Raw genomic sequence first — 17,755 nt, 5'->3', positions numbered from 1 at the left:
GAGCGGTGTAGACTGGTTCAGACCAGTTTAGATGGGTCTTGACTGGTTCAGACAGGTGCTAACCAGTTCAATCCAGACCAGTCTCAACCAGTCCAGACCGGTTTAGGCCAGACCACATGGATCTTGTCTGTTTCAGATTGCTTTAGACTGGTTTAGACCAGTCTCGACCGTCCCAGACCGGGTCAGACCAGACCAGACCGGTCTTGACTAGTTCAGACCAGACCAGTCTCGACCTGTTTAAACCGGTTCAATCTGGTTCAGACAGGACCAGACTGGTCTCATCCAGTTCAGGCCAGACCAGACCGGGTTAGACCAGGTCAGACCAGTTTAGACCAGACCAGACAGGTCTTGACCAGTTCAGACAGGTTTAGACTGCTTTAAACTGGTCTCGACCGTTCCAGACCAGTTCAGACCAGACCAGAACCATCTCGACCAGTCCAGACTATTTCAGACCAGACTAGACCAGTCTCGACTGATTCAGACCAAGCCATACCAGTTTATACTGGTCTCTACCAGTCCAGACTGGTTTAGACTTTTTCAGACCAGTTTCGATTGTTCTCGACCTGTACAGACCAGACAATGACTGATCTCGACCTGTTCAGACTGGACCAGAATGGTTTAGACTGCTCGAGACCAGTTCAGACTGAACCAGAGCAGACCAGACTGGTTCAGACCAGAGCAGACCAGTCTCAACCAGTCAAAACTGGTTTAGACTGGTTCAGACCAGACCAGACTGATTTAGATCTGTTCAGATCAGTTTAGACTGGTATCAACCAGTAAAGACCTTTGCAAACCAGTTTAGACTAGACCAGTCTTGACCGGTTCAGACAGGTTTAGACTGCTTTGAACCAGTCTCGACTGTTTTAGACCGGTTCAGACCAGAACAGTCTCGACCAGTCCAGACTTGTTCAGACTGGACCAGACCATTCTCAACCAGTTCAGACCAGGCCATACTGGCTTAGACCAATATAGACCAGACCAGACCAGTTTAGACTAGACTGGTTCAGACCAGACCAGAACAGTTTAGACATGTCTAGACCGGTTCAGACCAGACCTGACTGGTCACGACTGGCTCAGACCGAACCAGACCTGCCTCAACTGGTTCAGTCCAGACCAGAGCAGTCTCAAATGGTTCTGACCAGTTCAGACTGGTTCAGACTGGTCTTGTCCAGTTCAGACCGAACCATAAAGGTTTAGACCAGTTAAGACCAGCTGAGACCGGTTCTGACTGGTTCACACCAGTTTAAACCGGTTCAGACAGGTCTCAACCGGTTCAGACCAGACCAGGCCAGTATCAACTGGTTCTAACTGGTGTAGACAGGTCAGTCCAGTCCAGACCGGATCAGACCAGTTCAGACTGGTTTAGGCAGGTCTTGGCAGTTTCAGACCAGACCACACTGGTCTCTAATGGTTCAGACTGCTTTAGACCGGTTTAGAACTGCCTTGGCCGACCCAGACAGGTTTAGACCAGACGAGACCATCTTGACTGGTTCAGACCAGACCAGACCGGTTTAGACCAGTCTCGACAGGTACAGATCAGATCATACCTGTTTATAACACTCAAGACTGGTTCTGACTGGTCCAGTTCGGTTCAGACCAGGCCAGGCTGGTCTCGAACAGTACAGACTGGTTTACACCAGTCCAGACAGGCTTAGACCAGTTTAGACTGAATCATGCCAGTTTAGACCAGTCTCGACCATTCCAGACAGGTTCAAACCAGACCAGGCCAGTATCGACCAGTTCAGGCTGGTTTAGAATGGTCTCAACCAGTTCAGACTGGACCAGACTGGTCTCAACTGGTTCAGACTGGTCTCATCTGGTTTAGACCAGTTTAGACTGGTTCAGACCGCACCAGACCTGTTTAGACATGTTCAGACCAGTTTATTCTGGTCTTGACTTGTACAGAATTGGCTAGACCAGTCTCAGCGGGTTTATTCTGGACCAGACTGGTTTAGATTGCTCCCAACCATACCAGACCAGTCCAAACTGGTATAGACTAGACCAGACTGGTCTTGACAGGTTTAGAATGGTTTAAACCCATCTCAACTGTTCCAGACCAGTTCAGACCAGACCAGACCAGTCTCAACTTGTCCAGACTGGTTCAGACTGGACCATATCAGTTTGGACCTGTCCCAACCAGTTCATACCAGACCAGACCAGTTAGACCAGTTAAGGCTGGTTTGGACTGGACCAGACCGGTTTAGACCTGTCCAGACCAGTTTAGACTGGTCTCGACCGACCCAGACCGTTTCAGACCAGACCTGACGAGTTTTGCCTGGTTCAGACCAGACCAGCCCGGTCTTGACTGGACCAGACAGGTCTGGGCTGGTTCAGATGGGAACAGACCAGTTTAGACCAATTCAGACCAGTTTAGGCTGGTCTTGACTGGTACAGACCAGACAAAACTGGTCCAAACTGGTACAGACCGGATCAGACTGGTCTTGACTGGTTCAGACATGTTTAGATTGGTTTAACCCTGTCTCAACTGGTCCAGACTGGTTCAGACCAGATCAGACTGTTCTCAACTGGTCCAGACCAGTTCAGACTGGACCATACTGGTTTAGACTGATCCCGACCAGTTCAGACCAGACCAGGCTGATCTTGACTGATTCAAACTGAACCAGACCAGATTTAACTGGTCTTGACCAGTTCAGACCAATATCCACCGGTTCAGACCTGTCCAGACCGGTTTAGAGGGCTCAAGGTTAAGAGGTCTTACTGCCAAGCCTCAGAACCTCAGAGTTTGAGCTTCAGACTCTTCGTTATTGAAGAACAGATTCTGGAAAGTCCTCCTTATCTCTTCAGGCTTGATATGGAACCTGTGTTCAGGCACACTCATACACATGCACACACACACAAGCACATACATATACCATGCAGTGAAGCATTTACCTGGTTTGCATGAGTGTGAGGTCCTATGTTCTGGGGAGTCCCATATAATGTGGCTTAAACTTCACATAACCAAAGAAAGCTTGAGGAACCTAATTTTGGCCACAAGACATCATTTATTGAAGGAAGTTGGATTAAATTGTCATAAAGCTATTATCTTTGTCATTGCTTTGATATGGCAATGGTTTATGACTAAACAGTTGTCCTTAGCATTCCAAGACAATCCTATTGTTCATGTTACCCCAGACAGCTGATTTATTTTAATAGGAAACCAACCCTACCTGTGTATTCTTAGTCAGTATCTTTCTGTAATATAAAATATGGGAACAAAAGAAGAGCATCTTTGTATACAACAGTTCCTTTTCCTTCATTTTTAGACAAAATGCTACTTGCAAGCAAAGCTTTGAAATCCCTAATTAGCTGCTGTGAAGCCCCTCTTGCCAAGAATAGCATTGGCAGTATAGACTCTGCCTCACACACATGCCTACCCAGGCTTCCATGCAACTGCTACCAACATCTGGTCCTTTCTCTAGGTCGAGACCCACAATTATTTCTTTACCATGTTAATGATCATAAAGCCCTCTTCCTTACTACCCTGTCTGATAAGAGAAGCAAATAAGGCCATTCCTAATTCCGTGGGTGGGATCTCTGGCTCAGAGATGCTTAGCAGCAGCAGGAAAAATGACTCATACATAGTGGTCTGAACCTCATGATTTTTAGGCCAAATACTGGAGAACCACTCATCTCCGAAAGAATCAATTTCATTGTTCTGACTTTACAGCTCCCTCTAGATCCAAGAATCTCCTCTCTGGGAATGTATTTGGCTTTCAGTATTCTGAGAAAACATGAAAATGCCAGTAATTTTGGAAAAGACTACCCACTTCTATTTTGCCTCTCCCTCCCTCCCTCTCTCTCTCTCTCTCTCTCTCTCTCTCTCTCTCTCTCTCTCTCTCTCTCTCTCTCTCTCTCTCTCTCCTCCCTGATTGGTGAAGCAGTTGAATTTTTATCAACATCTTACTTCAGTTTGGGAAGATACTTCACTATTCTGAGTCACCAATTCCTGGTTCTGAATGTTAACTTCTCCGGGATCAATTGACTTTTCTCAAGCTGGAGCAGCAAAGACATATCTAATAGCACAAGGATCTACTCCCTGGGGACCTCTGCAATCACCCACATCCTTATTCCAACTTTACCTCCACAGGGTAGTCCAACTTTAATTCTTCTATGATCAAAGAAAATATACTAATAGCTGATGTGTCTATTCATATATCTCTGTCAATAGCAACAACATAAGACATAAATGGAGGAAATATGAGAACTCACTGGGATGAGGGTTGAGGTTTCTAGGATCCAATCTAGCATCTATGACCAGGCTTTCTTACTCAGACTGCCCATATACACTAGTGTGATCTGAGGAAGGAGTTCATGAAATACCACTTCTACAAGAGTGTTCTGACTTAACTATCCTGTGACTCTTCTTGAAGCAAGTCAATTCCTTCTCCTCCCTATAAGTAAAATGGACATAATAGCTTCTTACCTGTTAAAGAACATGGACCAGATGTAACTACCCATGGAAGAACATGCACTAGATATAATTACCCATTGAAGAACATGGACCAGATGTAATTACCCATGGAAGAACATGGACCAGATGTAAATATCCATGGAATAACATGGACCAGATGTAACTACCCATGGAAGAACATGCCCTAGATGTAATTACCCATTGAAGAACATGGACCAGATGTAATTACCCATGGAAGAACATGGACCAGATGTAACTATCCATGGAAGAACATGGACCAATTGTAACTACCCATTGAAGAACATGGACCAGATGTAATTACCCATGGAAGAACATGGACCAGATATAACTGTCCATGGAAGAACATGGACCAATTGTAACTACCCATTGAAGAACATGGACTAGATGCTGTTCCCAGTTCTCTTTCCCTCCACCTCTTTCATTCCTTTCTTTGAAACAAGGTCTCACAGACCGTGTTGGCCTTAAACTCTATGTAGTCAGGTATGACCTTACATTTCTGATCCCCTTGCCTCTACATCCCAGGTGCTGGAATAACAGATTCATGCCATCATTACTTGCTCATTTGAAACTTTTTAATAGGTGCTTTATGATCTTGAGCTAGGCATATACCAAATGTGTCTTTCATCTTTCATTCTTAAATTATGACTTTACCATGAGTGCGTTCAGGAATATGCCCACACCTAGAGCACCCTCCTATCTGAATGTGAATAGATACCCCTTATAAAATCACCACTCTCTTTTTATTTGGAAAGAGCTTTGTTTTTGCAAATAACTGTGATGGAGGTGGATCTTTATCTATCTGTTGCTTTTATTGGCTAATAAAGAAACTGCCTTGGACTTTAACAGGACAGAAAATTAGGTAGGCAGTATAAACAGAACAGAATGTTGGGAGAAAGAAGCCAAGTCAGGCAGTCACCATGATTCTCCCACCTGACACAGATGCAGGTTAAGATCTTTCCTGGTAAGCCACACCTCGTGCGGCTACACAGATTATTAAAAATGGGTTAATCAAGATGTGAGAGTTAGCCAATAAGAGGCTGGAACTAATGGGCCAGACAGTGTTTAAAAGAATACAGTTTCCATGAAATTATTTCGTGTGTAAAGCTAGCCGGATGGCGGGATGCAGCCCGCCACTCCTATTTCAACAGAGTGGTGCTCAACGTGGTTAACTAATGCCACCACATAAAAACTGAGGGGGCTTAAAAAGGAGAGAGAATTTAAGACAGCTTTTTGCTGTTTGTGGGTTGCGTACAAAGAAATTGTTCTGACTCAGCAGCAGGAAAAAAACTGGCTGTTTTAAAATGCCGGCTTTCTGGGCTATGCCGCCATTGCGATCTCTGTCTGGCTCCTGTCGGAGACAGAGTCTTTGAATGGAGCATTTGGAGTAAAGTGCTATGATTTGTCTAAAGGCAACTAGACTCACTGTGTGCCTAAAATGGGGTCATTGTGTGCTGTGACTCAGAGGCACAAGCAGCTCCGCCATGCTAGTGGTGCAATGTGCAAGGATCAGAGGCACGAGCGGCTCCACCATGTTGAACTGGGCCGGGCAAGCAGCCAGTACCTGTTTTTGACCTAGGAATGTCACAGCTTAGATTCTTAAGTGCTTAGTGATTTAAAGGCACAAATCAAAAGTGATCCTGGATATTAAAAAAATTACAGATTCACAATAAAACAAATTCAGACATAAAAGACCACTAAATGGATGACACTGTTGGATGAGTGTACGTAGGCTTGAGAGAGAGAAGAAAAATAATATAAAAAATAAAGATATTGTTTTTAAAAAAGGGGGTAAAGTCTTTAAAGAGACAAAATAAAGTGAGAGTAAAAATAAGCCACGTAAAAATGGAAAATTCACAGAGAGTCTGGATTCTGTATATTGTGTTTTCTTTAAAATTTTTGACTGTGAAAGAGCTAAGTACAGAGAAACATTTTATTATATGGGCTGCCAAGGTAAACCAGAATGGATATTATAAGGGTATGACTTCAGAATTTGGGTCTAACGATATGATGCTTTGGAGAGGGTCTTCTTTTGTTTTCACAGAGGATGAGACCCTATGGACTGCTTCTATCCCAATATGGTATGATAGACCACGCCCTCCTGAAAGGTTGCTGTGAACACCCTCAAAAAATTACTTCACTCAACTGCCAACTGAGATGAACCTGGCATGCTGGTTACACCATGAAAAATCTGAATAACAGTGCCCCCATTCAGCCGGAAGCAGTTTGGAAAGAAAGAACTGCCCCCATGTTCCCAAATATTGTTTATAAATGTTCTTTTACATTTAAAGGGGATATGATATAGATATGAATAATTTGCATTGGTATGGATTTTAAGGTCAGTTTTGTTATATGTATATGCATATTTCTGATATTGATTAAGGTATTGTGATTGTGCAGTTCATGTAAAAAATGTAATGTATATAGGTTGTTAATGGATAATCATCTATAATAGTCAAATTTGTAGTCATGTTAGATTTTCTAGATATATAGAGATATATTCTAGTTAGATAGGCATTCTTCATATCTTTCAAAGACTGTAGAATATGGCAATTTAAATGTTTTAATAACTTAGGATTTTTCATGACAATGAGACACGTCTGCTCCTGGCTACTTCAAGAGGAAGATGGGCATCGAAGAGGCTCCTTATGGAGTTTGTTAGCCATTTGGGCAAGAAACTGCTCTAGCCTGGACTCATGCATAGACTGGACACAGAGAACCTACAGAGAGAGGACTGCTGAACTTGCCTAAAGGTGAGATGGTCCTTCAGGGTTCCTGATTCACAAAAGAGTCTGCCAGACATTCTGCAGGACACAGCAGATAGTGACTGAACAGTCTTTGAAATTTCCTGCTTCATGGAAATGTCTGCTGGAAAAAATGGGCCTATAGGCTGAAGATGGATGCCTCAATTGTACAGAGAAACTTTGTGTGACTGTCCAGGCAGCAAGATGTCTCTGTGATTTCTAGAGTTTTGTAAGTTGCTAATTTCTTTTTTGCTTATGTAATATTGTATCTTTCTGGAGTCTTTGATGGAGTTGAAGAATGGTTAGTTATAGTTATAGTTTTCCTTTGTTATGGTAAAAGATAAAATAAATATAAATATTATAACTGTAATTCTTACTTAATAACTGTTTTGTTATATGTAATTTTACTATGTTAAAGTTAAAGCCTTCTTTTTTCTTTAAACAGAAAAAGGGGAAATGATGGAGGTGGGTTGTTATCTATCTGTTGCTTTCATTGGTTAATAAAGAAACTGTCTTGGCCTTTAACAGGACAGAAAATTAGGTAGCTGGAGTAAACAGAAGAGAATGCTGGGAGAAAGAAGCCAAGTCAGGCAGTCGCCATGATTCTCCCACCCAACAGAGATGCAGGTTAAGATCTTTCCCGGTAAGCCATACCTCGTGGGGCTACACAGATTATCAAAAATAGGTTCGACGAGTTGTGAGAGTTAGTCAATAAGAGGTTGGAAATAATGGGCCAGGCAGTGTTTAAAAGAATACAGTTTCTGTGTAATTATTTTGGGTGTAAAGCTAGCCAGGTGGTGGGATGCAGCCCGCTGCTCCTATTTCAACATAACTGTACCATGCTTGCCTGTTGCTGTCAGTAAATCTTTCTTCATGCTTTTGTGGCTCACCATGCTCCTCACTCATCAAGAGGCAGAGCCCTGGTGTTCAACGGCAGCACTGCAGAAAGCAGCGTGCTCCCCTCTAGCCACCTGCTCTATTGCATTCCTGCAAGGATCTCTTTTGCCTGTGTCCATCTTCAGCATCATTGCTCTCGCTGAGCTCATAGCATCATGCTAAAGGGCTCGAACTTGGAAGAAGATTGGACAAACACGAGATGTTTACACTTCCTCCACCACAAAGACCTCTGAGACTGAGGGGTCTGGGGGTCACATGATAATATCAAGGACAGGGACACAGGAAAGTTTGCAGAGAAATTCTCAAGAAGTATTTCAATAAGTTAAGTTTCCATAACCTCTGCTGATGATTATGAGTCTTCTTTCTACTTTTCTAGAAATGTTTTGAATATAACCGATTCGAATGTGGCAGAAAAAAAATTCTAAGTAACCCAAAATGCTGGGTTTGAACCCAATCTACTGTGTTCTCTGGGGAACCTTGAATCCAGCAGAAACCACAGGAGCTCAGCCCACCCTTCTTCCTGGTGCTTTGCTCATTAAACATAACAGCTGGGCCAGTGTGGGACCCTGTGTTTACACCGGTCCATGTAATTCAATTGAGGAAAACATCAACAGACCTGAAGAGTGAGATTAGTTTTCCTGCCTGAGTGGCCTAAATAACATGATGGTTTCCCTTCTTGAGAAACAAAATGAAACAACTCAGAGAATTAAGTGAAGCAGAAACTCAGACCCTCTGGTTTCCCCTCTGCAGCCTGCTGTTTAATCACTTGAGACTTCCCCAGGGCCTACAGATAAATAAATTCTACATGGATCTTAACAATAATAATACGTGGCACAGGGAGAAAACTGGATCTGATTCCTACAGTGAAACTGCAATGAACTGGAGCTCTCAGAGAATGGGGTCTCCTGCTTATCTCTGGGGTTTCTGGAAGTTGCCTTATTAATAGGTTTCCTTGTCATGAGCTACTTCCCCTGCCTCAGTACTTGCCAATTAGCTGTCTCTGAATTGCCTTGAATAGCACAGGGGACTAATTTCTCACCTACCAGCAAAGCCCAAAATGTTTTTAGAAGAGAAGCATGGGTAGATCTGTGTTCCCTTACTCCTCAAGGTAGATCTGTGTCCCCCCTACTCCTCCAGGGTAGATCTGTGTCCCCCACTCCTCCAGGGTTGATCTGTGTGTCCACCTACTCCTGGGTAGATCTATGTCCCCCTACTCCAGGATAGATCTGTGTCTCCCTACTTCTCCAGGTTAGATCTGTGTCCCCCCTACTCCTCCAGGGTAGATCTGTTTCCCCCTACTCCAGGGTAGATCTGTGTCCCCCTATTCCTCCAGGGTAAATCTTGTTCCCCTCTGATGGAGGAAGGTTATTGGTTAAAAAATAAAGAAACTGCTTGGCCCCTCATAGGTTAGAACATAGGTGGGTGGAGTAAACAGAACAAAATGCTGGGAGGAAGAAGAAGTGAGCTCAGACTCGATAGCTCTCCTCTCTGGGGCAGATGCGATGAAGCTCTGACCCAGGATGGATGTAGGCTAGAATCTTCCCGGTAAGCGCACCTTGGGGTGCTATACACATTATTAGAAATGGGCTAGTTCAGGTACAAGAGTTAGCCAAGAAGAGGCTAGATATAATGGGCCAAGCAGTGTTTAAAGGAATACAGTTTGTGTGTTGTTATTTCGGGACATAGGCTAGCCAGGCAACCAGGAGCTGGGGAGGCAGGAACACAGCCCACAGCTCCCACAACAGAATGGCACCCAACGTGGGGCCAACTAAATCCACCAAAAGCCTAAAAAAGCTTTAAAAAGAATAAAATAAAACAATAAACATGTTTTCTTGTTAGCAGCAATTTCTTGGGTCTGCTCTGCTTGCTAGAGGCAAGCAAGCACTCTCATCTAAAAGAGGCTTCCTGACTCAGCTTTAGCTGCAAACCTTGCAGCTCTTTTAAGAGGTTCTGCCACAAAACACTTAAACGGTGTTGATGAAAAGCTGAATGCATGCTTGTTTGTTTTCAGCCATAGCAAAAAAAAAAAAAAAAAAAAAGCTGCGCTGATTTAAAATGACGGTTTTCTGGGCCGTCTGGCCAGGACAAACTCTGACTTTCAAGCAGGCGGTCCTGACTATGGAGCTTTTGAATATTGCTTAATACTGTTGCAGCTGGCTTACTGACAAGGACCTTAAAACATTGTAGAGTTATGGTGATAAACAGGGCTCTGGCCGGTACTTCAGCCACAAGGCTGAAATGACAAAAAGCTAAGGAATGGGCTGGATCTAGATGGCAAAGCCATGGCTTTAATCCTACCCATATTGTTCAGTAATTTAAAGGCTCATATGGTCAAAAAAAGAGAGAGATACAATAAGGAGAGATTCAAAGACAAAAAATACCTTTAAATGATTTACAATATGTTAAAAATATGTATAGACTAAAAGCTAAAATTCTTAAGATAAAAAACAAAAAAAAATAGTTGGGTATGGTAGTACACACTTTTAATCCCAACACTTGGGAGGCAGAGGTAATTTGATTCTATGACTTCAAGGTGTGGTAGCACACACCTTTAATCCCAATGCCTGGGAGGCAGAGACAGACAGATCTCTGAGAGGTTGAGGACAGCCTGGTCTACAGAGTTATTCCAGGTCAAAGATACAAAAAAAAAACTGTCTCAAAAAGCAAAAAATAAAAATAAAAATGAACAAAATAGAGGTTAAAATAAAGCACACAAAGAAAAAATACACAAAAAATTTGATACTATATGCTATTATGCTCTATTTAAATTGTTTAAATGCTGAGAAAGGGAGATCCTTCCATTTTCTGGTATCCTCCTCAATTTCTTTCTTCAGAGACTTAAAGTTCTTGTCAAATAGATCCTTCACTTCCTTGGTTAGAGTTACCCTAAGATATTTTATGCTATTTGTGGCTATCGTGAAGGGTGATGCTTCTCTGATTTCCCTCTCTGCTTCCTTATCCTTTGTGTATAGGAGGGCAACTGATTTTTTGGAATTGATCTTGTATCCTGCAACGCTACTAAAGGTGTTTATCAACTGTAGGAGTTCTTTGCTGGAGTTTTTGGGGTCGCTTATGTACACTATCATATTGTCTGCAAATAATGAAAGTTTAACTTCTTCCTTTCCAATTTGAATCCCTTTGATCCCCTTATGTTGTCTTATTGCTATCGCTAGAATTTCAAGCACTATATTAAAGAGGTATGGAGAGAGTGGACAGCCTTATCATGTTCCTGATTTTAGTGGAATAGCTTTGAGTTTCTCTCCATTTAATTTGATGTTAGCTGTCGGCTTGCTATAAATAGCTTTTATTATACTTAGGTACGACCCTTGTATCCCTAATCTCTCTAAGACCTTTATCATAAAGGGATGTGGAATTTTGTCAAATGCTTTTTCAGCATCTAATGAAATGATCATATGTTTTTTTTTTTCTTTCAGTTTATTTATATGATGGATTACACTGATAGATTTTCGTATGTTGAACCAGCCCTGCATCTCTGGGATGAAGCCTACTTGATCATAATGGATAATTTTTCTAATGTGTTCTTGGATTCGGTTTGCCAGTATTTTATTGAGTATCTTTGCGTCAATGTTCATGAGTGAGATTGGCCTGTAGTTCTCTTTCTTGGTTGTATCTTTGTGTGGTTTTGGTATCAGAGTAACTGCAGCTTCATAAAAGGAATTTGGCAATGACTTCTCTGTTTCTATATTGTGAAATACCTTAAGGAGTAAAATGCTGAGAAAGAAACAACAGATACTAAAAGATATTTGTTTATAAATGCTGCTAAACTAATCCAACATAGATATTTTTAAAAATACCTTGACTTCAAAATTTAGATCTAAGTATATGATACTTTAAAAAAGAGTTTCTTCTTTTATTTTCACAGAGGGATGAGACCCTATGGATTTCTTCTATTCTAATATGATATGATGGACCACACCCTCCTAAAGGGTTGCTGTAAACACCTTCAATAAATCACTTCACTCAACTACCAACTGAGATAAACCTAACAGACAGGTTATCCCATAAAAGACCTAACTAGCAGCACCCCGTTCAGCAAAAAGCAGTTTGGAAAAAAATAACTGCGCCCCTATTTCCAAATACTATTTATAAGTGTTCTTTTATATTTAAAGGGGGATATGATATAGATATGAATAATTTGCATCAGTATGGATTTGACTTTATTGATATAAATTTAAGGTCAATTTTGTTATATGTATATGTATTTCTGATCTTGATAAAGGTATTGTGATTGTGTAGTTCATGTAAAAATGTAATGTATATAGGTTGTTAATAGATAATCATCTATAATAGTCAAGTTTGTAGTCATGTTAGTTAGATTTTCTAGATATATAGAGATATATTTCAGTTAGATAGGCATTCTTCATATCTTTCAAAGACTACAGATCTTTAGGGCTTATCATGACAGTGAGACATGTCTGCTCCTGGCAGCACCAATATACTTCAAAAGGAAGATGGGCATCGAAGAGGCTCCTTATGGAGTCTGATAGCCATTTGGGCAAGAAACTGCTCTTGCCTGGACTGTTACATAAACTGGACACAAGGAACCCGCAGAGAGAGGACTGCGAAACTTGCCTAAAGGTGAGATGGTCTTTTGGGGTTCCTGATTCATGAAAGAGTCCATGAGACATTCCACAGGACACAGCAAAAAATGCCTAAATTGTCTTTGAAATTTCCTGCTTCATGAAAATGTCTGCTGAAAACTATGGGCCTGTAGGCTGAAGATGGGTGCCCCAATGGTACAGAGGAACTTTGGGTGACTCTCCAGGCAGCGAGATGTCTCTGTCATTTCTAGAGTTTTGGACTTCTTGTTTGCTTAGGTAATATTGTATCTTTCTGGAGTCTTTGATGGAGTTAAAAAATAGTTAGTTATAGTTATAGTTTTCCTTTGTTTTGATAAAAGATAAAGTAGATGTAAATATTGTAACTGTAATCCTTGCTTGATAACTGTTTTGTTATATGTAATTTTGCTATTAAAGTTAAAGCCTTCCTTTTTTTTTGTTTAAACAGAAAAAGGGGGAAATGATAGAGGAAGGTCATTGGTTAAAAAAATAAAGAAACTGTTTGGCCCCTCATAGGTTAGAACATAGGTGGGTGGAGTAAACAGAACAGAATGCTGGGAGAAAGAGGGAGTGATCTCAGACTCGATAGCTCTCCTCTCTGGGGCAGATGCGATGAAGCTCTGACCCAGGATGGATGTAGGCTAGAATCTTCCCGGTAAGCGCACCTTGGGGTGCTATACACATTATTAGAAATGGGCTAGTACAGGTGCGAGAGTTAGCCGAGAAGAGGCTAGATATAATGGGCCAAGCAGTGTTTAAAGGAATACAGTTTGTATGTTGTTATTTCGGGGCATAGGCTAGCCAGGCAACCAGGAGCTTGGGTGGCAGGAACACAGCCCACAGCTCCCATGACACCCCTTCTCCAAGGTAGATCTATTTCCCCCTATTCCTCCAGGGTAGATGTGTCCCCCTCCTCCAGGGTAGATCTGGGTACCCCTACTCCTCCAGGGTAGATCTGTGTCCCCCTACTCCTGCAGGGTAGATCTGTGTTCCCCTACTCCTCCAGGGTAGATCTGAGTCCCCCTACTCCAGGGTAGATCTGAGTCCCCCTACTCCAGGGTAGATCTGAGTCTCCCTACTCCAGGGTAGATATGTTTCCCCCTAGTCCTCCAGGGTAGATCTGTGTTCCTCTACTCCTCCAGGGTAGATCTGTGTGCCCCTACTCCAGGGTATATCTGAGTCTCCCTACTCCAGAGTAGATATGTGTCCCCCTACTCCTCCAGGGTAGATCTGTGTTCCCCTATTCATACAGGGTAGATCTGAGTCCCCCTACTCCAGGGTAGATCTGAGTCTCCCTACTCCAGGGTAGATCTGTGTCCCCTTACTCCTCCAGGTAGATTTGTGTTTCCCTACTCCTCCGGGGTAGATCTGTGTCCTCCTACTCCAGGGTAGATCTGTGTTCCCCTTCTCCAGGGTAGATCTGTGTTCCCCTTCTCCAGGGTAGATCTGTGTCTCCCTACTCCTCCAGGGTAGATCTGTGTTTCCCTACTCCTCCGGGGTATATCTGTGTCCCCCTACTCCTCCGGGGTTGATCTGTGTCCTCCTACTCCAGGGTAGGTCTGTGTTCCCCTTCTCCAGGGTAGATCTGTGTCTCCCTACTCCTCCAGGTTGATCTGTGTTCCCCTACTCCTCTGGGGTAGATCTGTGTCCCCCTACTCCTCCAGGGTAGTTCTGTGTCCTCCTGCTCCAGGGTAGATCTGTGTCTCCCTACTCCTCCAGGGTAGATCTGTGTCCCCCTACTCCTCCAGGGTAGATCTGTGTCCTCCTACTCCAGGGTAGATCTGTGTCCCCCTACTCCTCCAGGGTAGATCTGTGTCCTCCTACTCCAGGGTAGATCTATGTCCCCCTACACCTTTAAGGTAGGTCTGTGTCCTCCCTACTCCAGGGAAGATCTGTGTCCCCCTACTCCTCCAGGGTAGATCTGTGTCCTCCTACTCCAGGGTAGATCTGTGTCCCCCTACTCCTCCAGGGTAGATCTGTGTCCTCCTACTCCAGGGTAGATCTATGTCCCCCTACACCTTTAAGGTAGGTCTGTGTCCTCCCTACTCCAGGGAAGATCTGTGTCCCCCTACTCCTCCAGGGTAGATCTGTGTTCCCCTACTCCTCCATGGTAGATCTGAGTCTCCCTACTCCAGGGTAAATCTGTGTCCCCCTACTCCTCCAGGGTAGATCCGAGTCTCCCTACTCCACGGTAGATCTATGTCCCCCTCCTCCAAGGTAGATCTGTGTCTCCCTACTCCTCCAGGGTAGATCTGTGTCCCCTTATTCCTCCAGGTAGATCTGTATTTCCCTACTCCTCTGGGGTAGATCTGTGTCCCCCTACTTATCCAGGGTAGATCTGTGTTCCCCTACTCTTCCAGGGTAGATCTGTGTTCCCCTTCTCCAGGGTAGATCTGTGTCTCCCTACTCCTCCAGGTTAAATCTGTGTCCCCTTACTCCTCCAGGTAGATCTGCATTCCCCTATTCCTCCGGGGTAGATCTGTGTCCCCCCTACTCCTCCAGGGTATATCTGTGTCCCCCTACTCCAGTGTAGATCTGTGTCCCCCTACTCCTCCAGGGTATATCTGTGTCCCCCTACTCCAGTGTAGATCTGTGTCCCCCTACTCCTCCAGGGTAGATCTGTGTCTTCCTACTCCAGGGTAGATCTGAGTCTCCCTACTCCTCCAGAGTAGATCTGTATCTCCCTACTCCTCCAGGGTAGATCTGTGTCCTCTTACTCCTCCAGGTAGATCTGGGTCCCCCTACTCCTCCAGGGTAGTTCTGTGTCCTCCTACTCCAGGATAGATCTGTGTCCCCCTACTCCTCCAGGGCAGATCTGTGTCCTCCTACTCCAGGGTAGATCTGTGTCCCCCTACTCCTCCAGGGCAGATCTGTGTCCTCCTACTCCAGGGTATCTGTGTCCCCCCACACCTTTAAGGTAGATCTGTGTCCTGCCTACTCCAGGGTAGATCTGTGTCTCCCTACTCCTCCAGGGTAGATCTGTGTCCCCCTACACCTTTAAGGTAGATCTGTGTCCTCCCTACTCCAGGGTACATCTGTGTCTCCCTACTGCTCCAGGGTAGATCTGTGTCCCCCTACTCCTCGAGGGTAGATCTGGGTCCCCATACTCCAACACTCACAAGTCATCTAGCCCTCTTACAAGCTAATTCACAGCAAGCTGCTTGAAGAGCTGCCCCACCTGAATTTTCTGCATATCTACACCCACTTGTGAGTGTTTTACAGTTTCTTAAAGCTATAGGAAAGTTGTCCACTTCACAAGAAAGCTGTGGATCCACAGATTTGGTTTCAAGATCCACAGTTTTGGTTTCTCCGTGTAATGTTTGCAGAACAGGATAAAATAAAAATAAGAGGACAACTTCCCCAAATTAGAGGCAGAGGAGACTAGCAGAAAGGGAGGGTCCACAGAGTTTAGTAAATAAGAAGGAATTGCCCACTGATCTTGAAATCAGTCAACGCCATCTGCTAGCATATCCACTGCTTGCTTGGAATGCCAGGAAGCTTCTGGTCCATTAAGATGTAAACTGGGGCTGCAGAGTCTCTACTCCCTGCAGACTGCCTCTCTGTTCCTATCCCACCCACCTAGCATCCAGAACCCTTCTTCCTTCTGCCCCCTTCCTTCTTTGGGCACATAACACCACCTAGCTCAGCCTGCCTGGGCGCTGCGGACGAATCCTCAGGGCAAACAGGCAGGTGGGAGTTCCTTTGTTTCACTGGCCTGCCTGCACCAAGCAAGGTAGGAGCTTTGTTTACGAACTACCCCACAAGCACGGAGATCTGAGCTCGGTACCAGGAGAGACATCATTGGGGTGAGTTTGTGACGCAGCAGCAGCCCCGAACAGGGAACTCAGAAGTTCCTCACACCCCCCCCCTCCTGGGCTCCCTGCAGAGACTCTACTCCCTGCAGACTGCCTCTCTGTTCCTATCCCACCCACCTAGCATCCAGAACCCTTCTTCCTTCTGCCCCCTTCCTTCTTTGGGCACATAACACCACCTAGCTCAGCCTGTCTGGGTGCAGGGGGCGAATCCTCAGGGCAAACAGGCAGGTGGGAGTTCCTTTGTTTCACTGGCCTGCCTGCACCAAGCAAGGTAGGCGCTTTGTTACGAACTACCCCACAAGCACGGAGATCTGAGCTCGGTACCAGGAGAGACATCATTGGGGTGAGTTTGTGACGCGGCAGCAGCCCCGAACAGGGAACTCAGAAGTTCCTCACACACACCCCCTCCTGGGCTCCCTGCAGAGACTCTACTCCCTGCAGACTGCCTCTCTGTTCCTATCCCACCCAGTTGCATCCAGAACCCTTCTTCCTTCTGCCCCCTTCCTTCTTTGGGCACATAACACCACCTAGCTCAGCCTCTCTGGGCGCAGGGGGCGAATCCTCAGGGCAAACAGGTGGGCAGGAGTTCCTTTGTTTCACTGGCCTGTCTGGGCACTGGGGGCGAATCCTCAGGGCAAACAGGCAGACAGGAGTTCCTTTGTTTCACTGGCCTGTCTGGGCGCTGGGGGCGAATCCTCAGGGCAAACAGGCGGACAGGAGTTCCTTTGTTTCACTGGCCTGCCTGCACCAAGCAAGGTAGGCTCTTTGTTTACGAACTACACAACCAGTAAGGAGAGCAGATCTTGGCACCAGGAGAGGCATCATTGGGCACGGAGATCTGATATTGTCACCAGGAGAGACATCACTGGAGCACCAGGAGAACCATCACTGGGGAGTACCATCACAGGAAGGTACAACAGTAGGCAAGGAGACCTGATCCTGTAAAAGAAGATCCATAGGAGAGCATTCGGAGGAAGAGATGGGCAGGCGCCAATGCAAGAATTCACCCAACAATCTGAAAAATAATATGAAACCACCAGAACCCAGCGACCTCACAACAGGAGGACATGAACACCTTAATCATGAAGAAGTAGAAAAAATTGACTTTATGAAAGTGATTGATGCCCTTAAACAGCATGTAAAAAATGCCCTTATAAAAATGGATGAGAAGTATAACAGAAAGTTTGAAGAATTGAGTAAATCAGTGAATGATCCCCTATAAAAGCAAGGAAAAACAATCAAACAGTTAATGGAAACAGTTCAAGTCTTGAAAACTGAATTGGAGGC

The sequence above is a fragment of the Chionomys nivalis genome, chromosome X (assembly GCF_950005125.1).
Source record: "Chionomys nivalis chromosome X, mChiNiv1.1, whole genome shotgun sequence".
NCBI lineage: Eukaryota > Metazoa > Chordata > Mammalia > Rodentia > Cricetidae > Chionomys > Chionomys nivalis.
The sequence above is the reverse complement of the archived record's forward strand: the minus strand, read 5'-3'. Positions refer to the sequence as shown.